This window comes from Peromyscus maniculatus, chromosome X (genome assembly GCF_049852395.1).
Source record: "Peromyscus maniculatus bairdii isolate BWxNUB_F1_BW_parent chromosome X, HU_Pman_BW_mat_3.1, whole genome shotgun sequence".
In the NCBI taxonomy this organism is placed as follows: domain Eukaryota; kingdom Metazoa; phylum Chordata; class Mammalia; order Rodentia; family Cricetidae; genus Peromyscus; species Peromyscus maniculatus.
Genome location: NC_134875.1, coordinates 129,407,792 through 129,419,583, shown reverse-complemented (window position 1 = coordinate 129,419,583; position 11,792 = coordinate 129,407,792). Strand labels below are relative to the sequence as shown.

The 11,792-nt window shown below is 36.8% G+C and overlaps 1 non-coding gene across 1 annotated transcript; it reads right to left on the bottom strand.

Moving 5' to 3' along the window:
* Positions 1 to 11,257: 11,257 nt before the first annotated feature.
* Positions 11,258 to 11,361, bottom strand: LOC121825923 (U6 spliceosomal RNA). The gene has a single exon (XR_006068286.1). It is a non-coding gene; the product is annotated as a U6 spliceosomal RNA (small nuclear RNA).
* Positions 11,362 to 11,792: the final 431 nt, after the last annotated feature.

Genomic DNA, 11,792 nt, shown 5'->3' with positions numbered 1-11,792 from the left:
TACTATCCACTTATGTATGATTGAGTACATATCATGTTTGTCTTTCTGGGTTACCTCATTCAGGATGATTTTTTTTCTAGTTCCATCCATTTGTCTACAAGTTTTATGTTATTTTTTTAACAGCCAAACAATACTCCATTGTGCAAATGTACCATAATTTCTTTATCCATTCCTCAGTTGAGGGGTGTCTAGGCTGTTACCAGGCTCTGGCTATTACAAATAATGCTGCATTGAACATAGTTGAGCAAGTGTCCTTGTGGTATGATTGAGCAATCTTTGGGCATATCCCAGGAGTGGTATAGCTGGGTCTTGCGGTAGATCGATTCCCAATCTTCTGAGAAACCGCCGTATGATACAGAACATTTAAAAAATATGTTTATTGGTTATTTGTACTTAATCTTTTGAGAACTGTCTGCTCATCCTATTAGTCTATTATCATCCTATTAGCTGGGTTATGGAAGCCAGAGTTTGACAATAGGTGTCTTATTTTATCACTGTACTCCTTATTTTTTCAGGGTCTTTCATTGAATCTGGAGCTCACTGTTTGAGCCCCAGGGATCCCTGTCCATTCTATTCTTAAGACTTTCTATTGAACCTTTTATTTGATTAATTGAGCTTTTCCTTTCCAAAATTTCAATTTGACTTGTTTATTGAATTCCTCTTTCATATCGTGCATTGCCTTATTTATTTCATTCTGTGGTTTATTTTTATTCTCTTTGAATTCATTCAGGAGTTTATTCATGTCCTTGTTTATTTTCTGAACATTATTATTGTCACTCTTTTGAATTATTCGTCTGGGGTTTCATCTAATTAATTTTCATTGGAATCCAGGACTGTGGAACTGGCAATTTTTGCAGGGTTGTGTTGCATTGGTTTTATGTTTCTTGTGTCACTGTGTTGGGCCATATGTGCACAGGACTGGGTTAATGGTGTTTTAAAATCACCTATGTTCTTTCAGCTGAAGTATTTAAGGTGTTTAAGTGGGACTGGGTTGTAATGGGGTTCACTGGACTAGGTAGGCATGTAAATCATTTGCAAAGCCTCAGCACATGTGCTTAAAGCACTGCTCAGAGCAGAATACTGTCTTCAGAAGTAGTCACAATGGATGGCTATGCCCAATATGAAAATACAGTAATAGACAAATTGAAACAATCACCCCTTCAACTTTAACAACTTTTGGAGAATAAACGAGCAAGAATAGTGCCATATATACAAAGATATTAGTTAAAGTAAAGAATGGAAAGAGAATAAATTAAAAGTATCAATTAGTGCTAGAGCAGCAGAAGAAAGGGGTAAAAATCAGGAGCAAACAGTAAAGAAAGGGAGAGACAAGACATCTTAATATGAAGTTACAGTGAGAAACAAAAGACATTGAAATAAAAGAGTGCAATTCCAGAACCTAAAGTACTTCCGGCACTGGCAAGGCTGAGGCAAGGAGCTCCCCAGCTCAAGGTCTACTTGTGCAGTTCGGGATAGCTTACCTTAAAAATAAATAAATAGATAAAGAAAGAAAGAAGGAAGGAAAATAGGGCAGGACGATCTATAAAATTAAAATTAGATATTGAAGAGTGTCTGTCTCTATGTGGTTACTTATCTGAGCTCAACTGTGGCATGCTTATATGTGGCCACTTGTACAGATCTCTCTATATAATCTTGCTTTTCCTTCCTTGGCTATTTGAGTTGGTGTCTTCTGATGAATTCAGAACCTTTGTGGTGTTACACTTTCTATGTTGGTCTTTGTGTTATTTGCTGTGCAACCACGGGGTGTAATTTATAGTCAGTGTGTACTTTAACTCTAGGTCTCCAGGTAGACAGGGCTCTTGAGAAACTTTTCACTAATCCACTTTAGACCCTATTACCTTTAAGCACTCACCACTGCTCTTGCCTCTTCCATGAAACTAATGAGTATCACATCAGTCTCAGAGCAGATTTCTAATGTGTGCAACACTATGTGGCCCTGATTCAGAGTTTTCTCTTTTAGACAGAGGCATTCTGCAGGCCAGGACCCAGCCAGTGTCCTTCACACATCTCTAGTTTTCTCAGAGTTGGCTGTGCATAAAGAGGCCTTTGCTTTTAGAATCATCTAACTACTAAATCAGCAGGCACCTTTAATTATTTTTAAAAGACTATCTATTATTATTATTATTTGTATGTGTACATATGCCAAAGTGTGTGTGTGTGTGTGTGTGTGTGTGTGTGTGTGTGTGTGTGTGTGTGTGTGTGTGTGTGTAGGTCAGAGAACAACTTTGTGGAGCTGATTCTCTCCTTGTGACTTTATTTGGTTTCTTGGGTTTCTAGACTTGAGAGGTAAGCACTAAGCCATCTCACTGGGCCAAGGGCCTTTTAAAAATGGTTTCTTGCTGCTCTTTTAGTCAAGTGCTGAGAAAAGAGGATCTTTTCCCACCATCTGTATAGTATGTGAACTCCAAGATTCATCTCCATTTGGGCTGAAGATCTGCTCAGTGAGTATTGGTTGGGATTTGGTCTCTGAATTTTCTAAAGTTCTCTGTCTTAAGTCAGAGTCAACCTCTGTAGTCCACTAACTTCATAGTGGGATCAGCATCCTCCCCAGTTTGAGCTGAGCCCCCCAGGGTAGACTACGGACTCTCCTTTTGTTGTTTCATTTTCTAAAGCTCCCCTTTCCTTCTTTCCTGTTGACTCTGGGTTTTTCTGTCACCGTCTGCCTCACTGGGTAGCTGCTCTCCAACTTCCACTGATTCTAGTGGCTGTTGCCTAGTATCATCTGCCACCCTCTTCCCTAGGCCAGCATTTCTTTAAACTGTGTCAGACCTAATCTGTAAACACTAGGGAATTTCTTTAAGATTATTTTTACAATGGAGGATTATTCTAGTTCCTACCACATCTATATTTTGAACTAGTTATAGTTGTGGGTTCAAGTTTTCATAAAAGCATTTATCTGGAGCATGGCTAGAGAGCAAGATGGAAGAAGAATATGGAAAGCCATGCCACACTCTATAAAGTGATTTTAAAAGAGATATATTTCCTTGGCTAGATAATATCCACGAGAATGCAAAGTTCTAACTTTTTTTTTGGTCCAAAGGACACTTTAAAAAGCAAATTCAGTGTAATAGATGTGACCTAAATCTTCATCTTTAAACTGAAAATAGTCGTAAGATTTCAGCCAGAGCTGGTTTTCATGATTAGATGACTTCAAATCATACCACTGAGTTGTTTGATGAGCACTCCCTAGGCAATTAGAGCCACTTGGAAAAAGTAAATGATACTGATGTCTTTGCCCTAGTTGAAACCAAATGACATCACCAGTGTACAATGGAACTGTTCCAGGGCTTTGAATAAAGAAGCGGTAGGGTTGAGTCATCACAGGTGCATCATAGTAGAGGTGAGCCAAGAACAACCGCCACCATCACCAAACCTGTGCTTATGTTAGAAAAGAATTTAGTTTAAGCATAACATTAGCTATCATATTAAATTATTGTTGTTAGTTTGACTTTTATTGGTTTGGTAATTTGTTTTTATTTAATTTGTAAAGTTATTTTAGTTTGTATTTGTATGAAACATTTAAACATAGGGAGTTTGTTACCTTTTTATTTGCCTCTAATTAAGTACAATGTTGATAGCATAAGTTGCTTTCTTTTTTACTTTAAAAGTATATCTAACCATATGTGGTGGTACATGCCTGTGACTCCAGCATTAGGAGGCCAAGGCAGGAGGATCATAAATTTGAAGCCAGCTTGGGTTCTTCTTTTAAGAACAAGCGTGTACACACACACACACACACACACACACACACACACACACACACACACACACACCATATGTGTTTGCATATGCTTGTAATCTCAACACTTGGGATGTAGAAACAGGAATTGTCATTTCAAGACTAATCTTGGCTGCTTAGCTAATCTGAGGCAAGACACTGTCTTGAAACAAGTTTTGTCTTGCTGGACTTGGTGATGCACGCCTTTAATCTCAGCACTAGGGAGGCAGAGGCAGGCAGAGTGTGTGAATTTGAGGCCAGCCTGGGCTACAGAGTGAATTCAAGGACAGCCAGGGCTATGTAGAGAGAGCCTGACTCAAATAACAAAATATGAAACAAAACGAAGTTTTGTCTTTGTATTACTAAAGTTTGAGAGATACTTAGGTAGAGAATAGAAACTCCCTGAAGAATTGTGGCTATGAGTGACATGGTTAGGGCCTGAAGACAATGTGGAGTGTTTCTGAGAGAATAAATACTTAAATAGGAGGATGAATATAATTTTGCGGATCCGGGTGTGTGGGAATAAGAATTTATGGGAACGGAGCAGGGTGTGATGACACATGCTTATAATCCCAGCACTCGGGAGACTGGGGCAAGAGGATCATGAGTTAAAGGCTAGCAAGAACTTTATGAGTTTCAAGCTGCTCTCAGAAACATAAGAAGTCTTTGTGTAAGAAAGAAGGGTTTATAGAAATGGTAGAAAGAGACAGATGAGGAAGATATAGGTAGAGGAGGATTAGTGGGAAATTTGTAGGGACTAGAGTGATGGAAGAGAGGATAGGAAACATTACTTCTTGAGAGGTCTTTAAACATTTTTTTACTCAATTCTTTGACAGTTTTATTATCTCTAAAGGGAAGAATATCAGTATCATGAGTAGAAAATTCAGAAAGAATCAGTTTAACAAAACCAAAGTGTATGACTTTAGACATGTTTTTTGCTTTCAATGATAGTTTTCAAATAGGCTAGTGGATTAAAAGTACATGAAAATAAAGAGAAAGAAGGATGCCTTTTTAGTGATGAATTCTAATAAAGTAGTTTACCTATAAACAATTAAATTTATATATTTTCAGTGTTACCTAATTGTCTTGTACATAGTATGCATTTGATAAATGTTTGATGAGCTAGATTTTCTGATATAAATAGAATAAGTCTACTTAAAAACAACTGATAATATAAATGCACAATTTGGGTATTGTGGATGAATTTGAAGACTTCCCGGTGCTTCAGAACAACTGTAGTCTTCATAGGACACACTTTTTGAAAGAAGACAAACCAGGACTGATGCACTGAGCCAAACCTTTCAAGATGAAGTCATCCTTTGGTTTCTGGAAGAAACAGAAGCAAAAATTCTCTAGAGGAAAACTTCTTCAAATTTCACCCACAAAACTTCCACTGATGGGAATGAAACAGCTCATCATCAAATTTGTGGAACACATGGTAAGGAAATTCATACTGAATGAAGGTCAGCACCAACAGCATTTGGAGTCTCCAAGGACATGGGTACCAAAATACTCAGGTATTAAACATTGACCAAAAAGGCATGGGATGTATAAATGAGAGCACAGTAAGAAATCGAATCATTCAGTATGATATTACCAGAAATGACTGAACAGAAGTGAAAAAAAATCTAGAATCAAAAACTACAAAGCCGGGCAGTGGTGGCTCACACCTTTAATCCGAGCACTTGGGAGGCAGAGGCGGTGGATCTCTGTGAGTTCGAGGCCAGCCTGGTGTACAGAATGAGATCCAGAACAGGCTCCAAAGCTACACAGAGAAACCCTGTCTCGAAAAAACCAAACCCAAAACAAAACAAAACAAAACAAAACAAAAAACTACAGTTGTTGAAGTGAAAATTTAATGGATGGATGGAATAAACAACATATCAGAGAAAACTTGAGGAAGAATTATTAAATGCAGTATAGAAGGAAAAGGAGATAGAAAACATAAAAATAGGACTGGTGAGATGGCTCAGTAGGTAAAGGAACTTGCTGCTAAGCTGGTGGCCTGGGTTGGAGTCCCAGGATCCATATGGTGGAAGGAGAGAATTGACTCCCATAAATTGTCCTCTGACCTCCACATGCCCTGTGGTGCATACACACACACACACACACACACACACACACACACACACACACACACACACACACATACACTAAAACTTTTGTTTGTTTGAGAAAGAATATTATGGTTGGTGACAACTTGCCCCAAATTAGAATCATATGAGTATGGATCCTAACCAGAAGAACTGTCTGGATTGACTTGATGGATGTGGGGGAGATTGACCAGTATTGGACTGTGGGCAGCTCCTTCTGGAAGCAGGACAGAAAAAAATGTGTATTTCAGAAAGAAGTTTACTTGCCTTTTGTCTGATTTGTCTTCCTTCTTGCTGCCAAGCTGATTCACTCTGTTGCTGCTGCTGCTGCTGATTCTTTTGTTGTTATCCGAAACAGCATTTTCATGCTTCCATTGTGGACTAATGACCAGCAGCTCTCCAGGAAACTTCGGGGTTTCTGGCACCAGATTGGAACTGCTGAGGCACTCATCCTTGTGAACTGAGCAATAAGCATCCCAGCTTTCCACCTTGCCCTGGTGTAAGAGGCAGCCATTGTGGGATTATTCTGATTATTGAGGCACCAAAGCTAAATTATTTTCTACCTGTATTTGAAAATTATTCTACAAAAATATATAAAATGCAAGAAGAAATTATTATTATTATTAAATATTCTAATGTATTTAGAATTATATAAAACCTCTCTTCTGAATCAAATAAACCATTTGGAAATTAAAAATATTGCACATCATAGTTTGGAAGTACAGAGAAGTCAGCATTATCGTTATATACAGGGAACTGTAATGTTAAAATATTTATATTAAAAAATATATAATACCTTCAATTAATGACCAACTAAGAAAGTAGAAAAATAACATAATAAGTCAAAGTAAGTAGAAGAATGAATAAGGATACAATAGAGAAGATTGACAAAGCCTAGTTTAGTTCCTTGAAAATATTAATAAAAGGATAAATCTCCATATTTTTTCTTCCCTTTCCAAGTATAGCTAACATGTTCTCTCTCACTCAGGTATTCTGAGAAATGATTTTCCAAGAAGGACCTTCTGTTCTTAAAATCTTCTGAGGAATTTCTGGGTCCTCCACTTTGACATCCAATCTGCTAATGTCTGCTGAAGAAAATGATGCACCCTTGGGGACAAGATCACAGATAATAATGGCCTCTACTTTCAGCTTATCTACAATGACCAAATCAATCCACTTACTTCATATTTACTTTCAACAGATGAAATGAACCTCTAATTTCCCAGAGAAAAGAGATAGAGCTGTGTTAGGCATGAAGTCCCTTAGGACTCGGTAGCATTCATTAGTACTGATCATTCTGGACGAGTTACTTAAATAGGTGCAGTGAACAAGTGAATGTAAAAGAAAGGTGAAGACTGGCTGAACTAAGAGCTGATGTTTGTTCTGTGAAAATGTGAACTCAGATCGTCTGAGTTTTCAAGAGCAACTGAAACTATGGATTTTAAATAGCTTCTGAAACCCAGGACATTTATATGTTGTAACCTTTCTTATGATGTATAATATATATATATATATGATGTACATTATATATGATGCACATTATATATGTGATGTACAGTATATATATGATGTGCATTATATATATATATTTATATTTGCTGTAGTTTGGATATGGAATGTACCCTCAAGGCCAGCATATTAAATATTTGCTTGTCAAATTGTGGGAAAGTGAGGAAAACTTCAGAAGGGAAGTGCTAGTTTGCGGGGGAGGGGAGCCAGGTCACTGTGAGTTCCTTTTTCCAAAGTCATTTCAAAGGCTTGGAATGAAGCCAAATTGGTCACAGTATATGATATCAATGTGTTCTTGAATTCAGTGTGAAAGGATTTTATTGAGAATTTATGTCCATGTTCGTCAAGGAATTTGGTCTATAGTTTTCTTTTTTATTGCTGTTGTGTCCTTATTTAGTATTGTTATCAGGGTAACACTGGTTCTGTAGAATGAACTAGGCAGTTTTCCTCTCTATTTTATGAAATATTTTGAGGAGCATTGATCTTAGCTTTTCTTGAAAAGTTTGGAAGAATTCAGCTGTGAATGTGTCTAGTCCTGTGCTTTTTTTTGTGGTGAGACTTTTTTGGGGGTATATATTCATTGTACATAGTACTCTGTTCTATAAGTACATTGGACTCCTCATGGGAGGAGTAGATGGGGGGGGAGTCAGGGGGAGGTAAAGAGGGGGAACAGGAGGAGGGATGGAATGGGGAACTGTGGTTGGTATGTAAAATGAAAAATCTCTTCAAATAAATAAAAAACAAAAAACAATTGAAAAATGTGTTATGCACTTTGAACATACCCTCCACCTGCCTCATCTTCTCCTTGCCCCTCCTTCCCCTCCGTCCCCTTTCTTCCCCTAGACAATTTTGCTTCTACTTTATTTTTTGAATTATGTTTTTGTTAATTTTTCATATACTTTTATATTAATCTTTCCCCATCCCAACTACTCCCAGATCATCCACACCTCCCTCCCTATCCAACTTTATGTTCCTTCATTTTCAAAAAAGAAAAAAATGTGAAAATCAAAACAAATAAACTAAAATAAAACTAATATGACAAAAATGCCCCAAACCAAATAAAACAAAAACAAAAAGGACACAAAAAACATGGAGTCTTTTTTGTGTTACCCAACTACTCCTGAGTTTGGGGCCTGCTGTGGAGTGTGGTTGATATACCCAGAGACCCTCCATTGGAGGAAACTGATTTTTCCTTTCTCAGCAGGTGTCAATTGCAGATAGCTTTTCTTGGTTAGAGGTGGGACTTGGTGTCCACTTCCCTCTCTCAGTGCTGGCATTTGATCAAGTTTGAACCTGTGTAGGTCTTTGCATGCTGTCACATCTTTATGACTTCATTTGTGTATCAGTCCTGATGTGTCTGGATGACACACTATTACCTTGCTTGTTACTTTCATGTCATATATACATACGTGATTCTATGTATCTATATAAAAATCTGCATTCTATAAAAGAGAGAAAATGTGATATTTATCTGGGACGGATTTAATTTGCTTAATATGATAACCTCCAGTAGCATTTATTTTCCTGCAAAAGGCATAATTTTTTCATTTTTATGATTGAGTAAAACTGGATTGTATATATGTATCATGTTTGTTATCCATTAATCTAATGATGGGAGAGTTCCATAATTCAGCTATTATGAATATTGTTGCAAGAAAATATAGATGTGCAAATATTTCTGTGATCTGCTGCTTTTTACAGACTTCAGGTGGATTCCTGGGAGTGGTATATTTGGGTTATGTTGTAGTTTTTTTTTTTTTTTGAGGACCATCCATAGCAATTTCCATACTGACTGGTCTAGTTTGTATTCCAATTAGAGGTCCCTTTTCTCTGCATACTTGTCAGCTTTTGTTACTTGTTTTCTAAAGAACTGTCATTCTTACTGAGATGAGATGTCATCTTGAGGTAGTTTGACATTGAATTTTACTGAAGGTAATGGATGTGGAACGTTTTGTATATGTTTATTAGCCATTTTTACTTCATCTTTTGAGAACTATCCTTTAGCTCATTTATGGACAAGGTTGTTTGATTTCGTGTTGTTGAGTTTTTTAAATTTTCTTGTGTATTCTAGATATCAATCCTCTATCTAATATGTAGTTTCAGTTTCTTAATTTCATGAAATACCAATTTCATGAAATGCCAATTGTTGGTATTTTCTGGAGTCTTCATAAATTTCTGACCTATGCTTGTATCTTGAAATGTTTCACCTATATTTCCTTCTAACAGTTTCAGAGTTTCATGTTATACAGTAAGATGTCTGATCCATTTAGAGTTGATATTTGCACAGTGAGATACATGGGTCTAGTTTCATAGCCAATTATTGTGGGCAGACTTTTTATTCCTGCTTCAATCTTGTTAATTGTTATTAATCTATTTAAGTTGTTTATGTTTTCCTGATTTAATTTTGGTAGGCCATTTATGTCTAGGAATTATCCCTATCTTCTAGATTTTCCAGGTTTTGTGGAATGTAATTTATCAAAGTATTCCCTAATGATTCTTTGTATTTCGTTAGAATTTGTAGTAATCTTCCCCTCTTTCAGCTCTAATTTTATTAATTTAGCCTCTCCTCTCTCTTGTTGGTTTGGTTAAAGAGTTATTACTCTTTTTTTCTCAAGGAATTAACTGATTTTTTACATTTGACTCATTCAAGAATGTATTGTTCCATCTTCATATACTTATATAGTTTCTGTAGTTTTCTTGCTTTTAGTTTTTAGTATTATAGTACTTAGATATAAGATACAAAGGATTGTTTAATCTCTTACGCATTTGGTAAGATTTGATTTGTGGTCTCAAATGTGATCTGCTGTAGAAAAGTTTCCATAGGCTCCTGAGAAGAATGTGTATTCTGTTTCTTTTGGATGAAATATTCTGTAAATATCTGTTAAGTCCATTTGATCTGTATCATAAGTTTAACTGAGTTTCTTTGTTGATATTTAGTTTGGAGGTCCTGTACAGAGATGACAGTAGTATATTGAAACATCATACTATTATTGTATCAAGTCTTTTCTGATATTTTGTGTCCATTACTGCTTGCTTATCAAATTGGGAGCCTCAGTATTTGTCCCATCTGAATTGACAACTGTTATTTCTTGCTTGTTATTTACATTTTTTGAAAATTTCATGCACAAGTATTTATATCTTTTCTACCCACCCCCTTTCCAACCAACCCATACATTAAACCTACTAAGACAAATGAATATTCTGTGTATGCACATGTGTTTAAGGCTAGATTGGGGGCTTGTACCTGAATAAAATTGATTCCACCTCCCCCGCCCCAGCAGCCATTTATTGCCTGTAGCACTTCATCTAGGAGCAGGATCCTGTGGATTAGGCATGTCAGCTGGTGTGGTCTTTGAAGGTCTGGTGCAGGCAACTATTGAGAGTTCATAGGTGTAACATTCCTGTCACGTCAAAGCACAATATCTCACGGCAGTTGTCCCTGACCCCCAGCATTTACAATCCTTCCACACCTTCCTCCTCAATGTTCCCCAAGACTTAGGTGTTGTGTTATAGTAGACACACCATGGCTACCTACTCTCTGTATTTTGACAGGTTGTGGTCTCAATCTGTTGCAAAAGGAACCTTCATTGGTTATGGGTGAGAATAGCACATATCTATGGGTATAAGGATGATTATTTAGAAGGCAATTGGGAACTATATTAATTTAGCACAATGTTAGTAGTAAGTTCTCCTATAGGGTTATATCTTCTTGGTGAATTATTGCCTTCAGTGTCTTTATCTTTTCTAATTTTGGCTTTACACAAACTTTGTTTTGGTTTCTGTTCACTTGATAGATTATTTTCCATCCATTTGATTCCCAGTCTGTGGATTTTGTTCTAAAATTTAGGTAAGCTCCGAAGTTTCTTTGTTGATTTTTATTTTGAATGACCTCTCCAGAGATGAGAGTGAGGTTTTGAAAAGTATGGAATGCTTTATGAATTTGTGCCTCATTCTTGTGCAGGAGTCAGGCTGTAACCTCTGTAACCTTCCAATTATAGTACATAGACTGCAGAAGCAAACATTAGAAGCAAACCAGTTCTTTAATCTGTGAGTTGTGACCCCATATGGGATCATGCACCTAAATGTGATGGTTGTGAAAAGGTTGGCAACGATAAAAGATTTCTGAATACACAGTGACCAACCTTAATTCAGAATTGAGTTTGTTGTGAATGTGAGGTGTTTTCTGCAGTGCTCATCTGTGTTGTGTCACAGAACTCCCTGCAGCCTGGGGTCAGACCACACAACACATGCATTTTGTACTCTTCATATTGTTATGTCATGCAGTGTAAATTAACGCTGCCTGGGCTCAGATTTAAGACTATTGCATTTTATGAACGGCAAAAAATACACAAACAATTTTGTGCTCCTAGAGAAACATAATGGTTTAATTATAGAAAACAAAGACTTTTAATATTTTCCCTCTATCATTACGCAGCATGTAAGTATCAAAT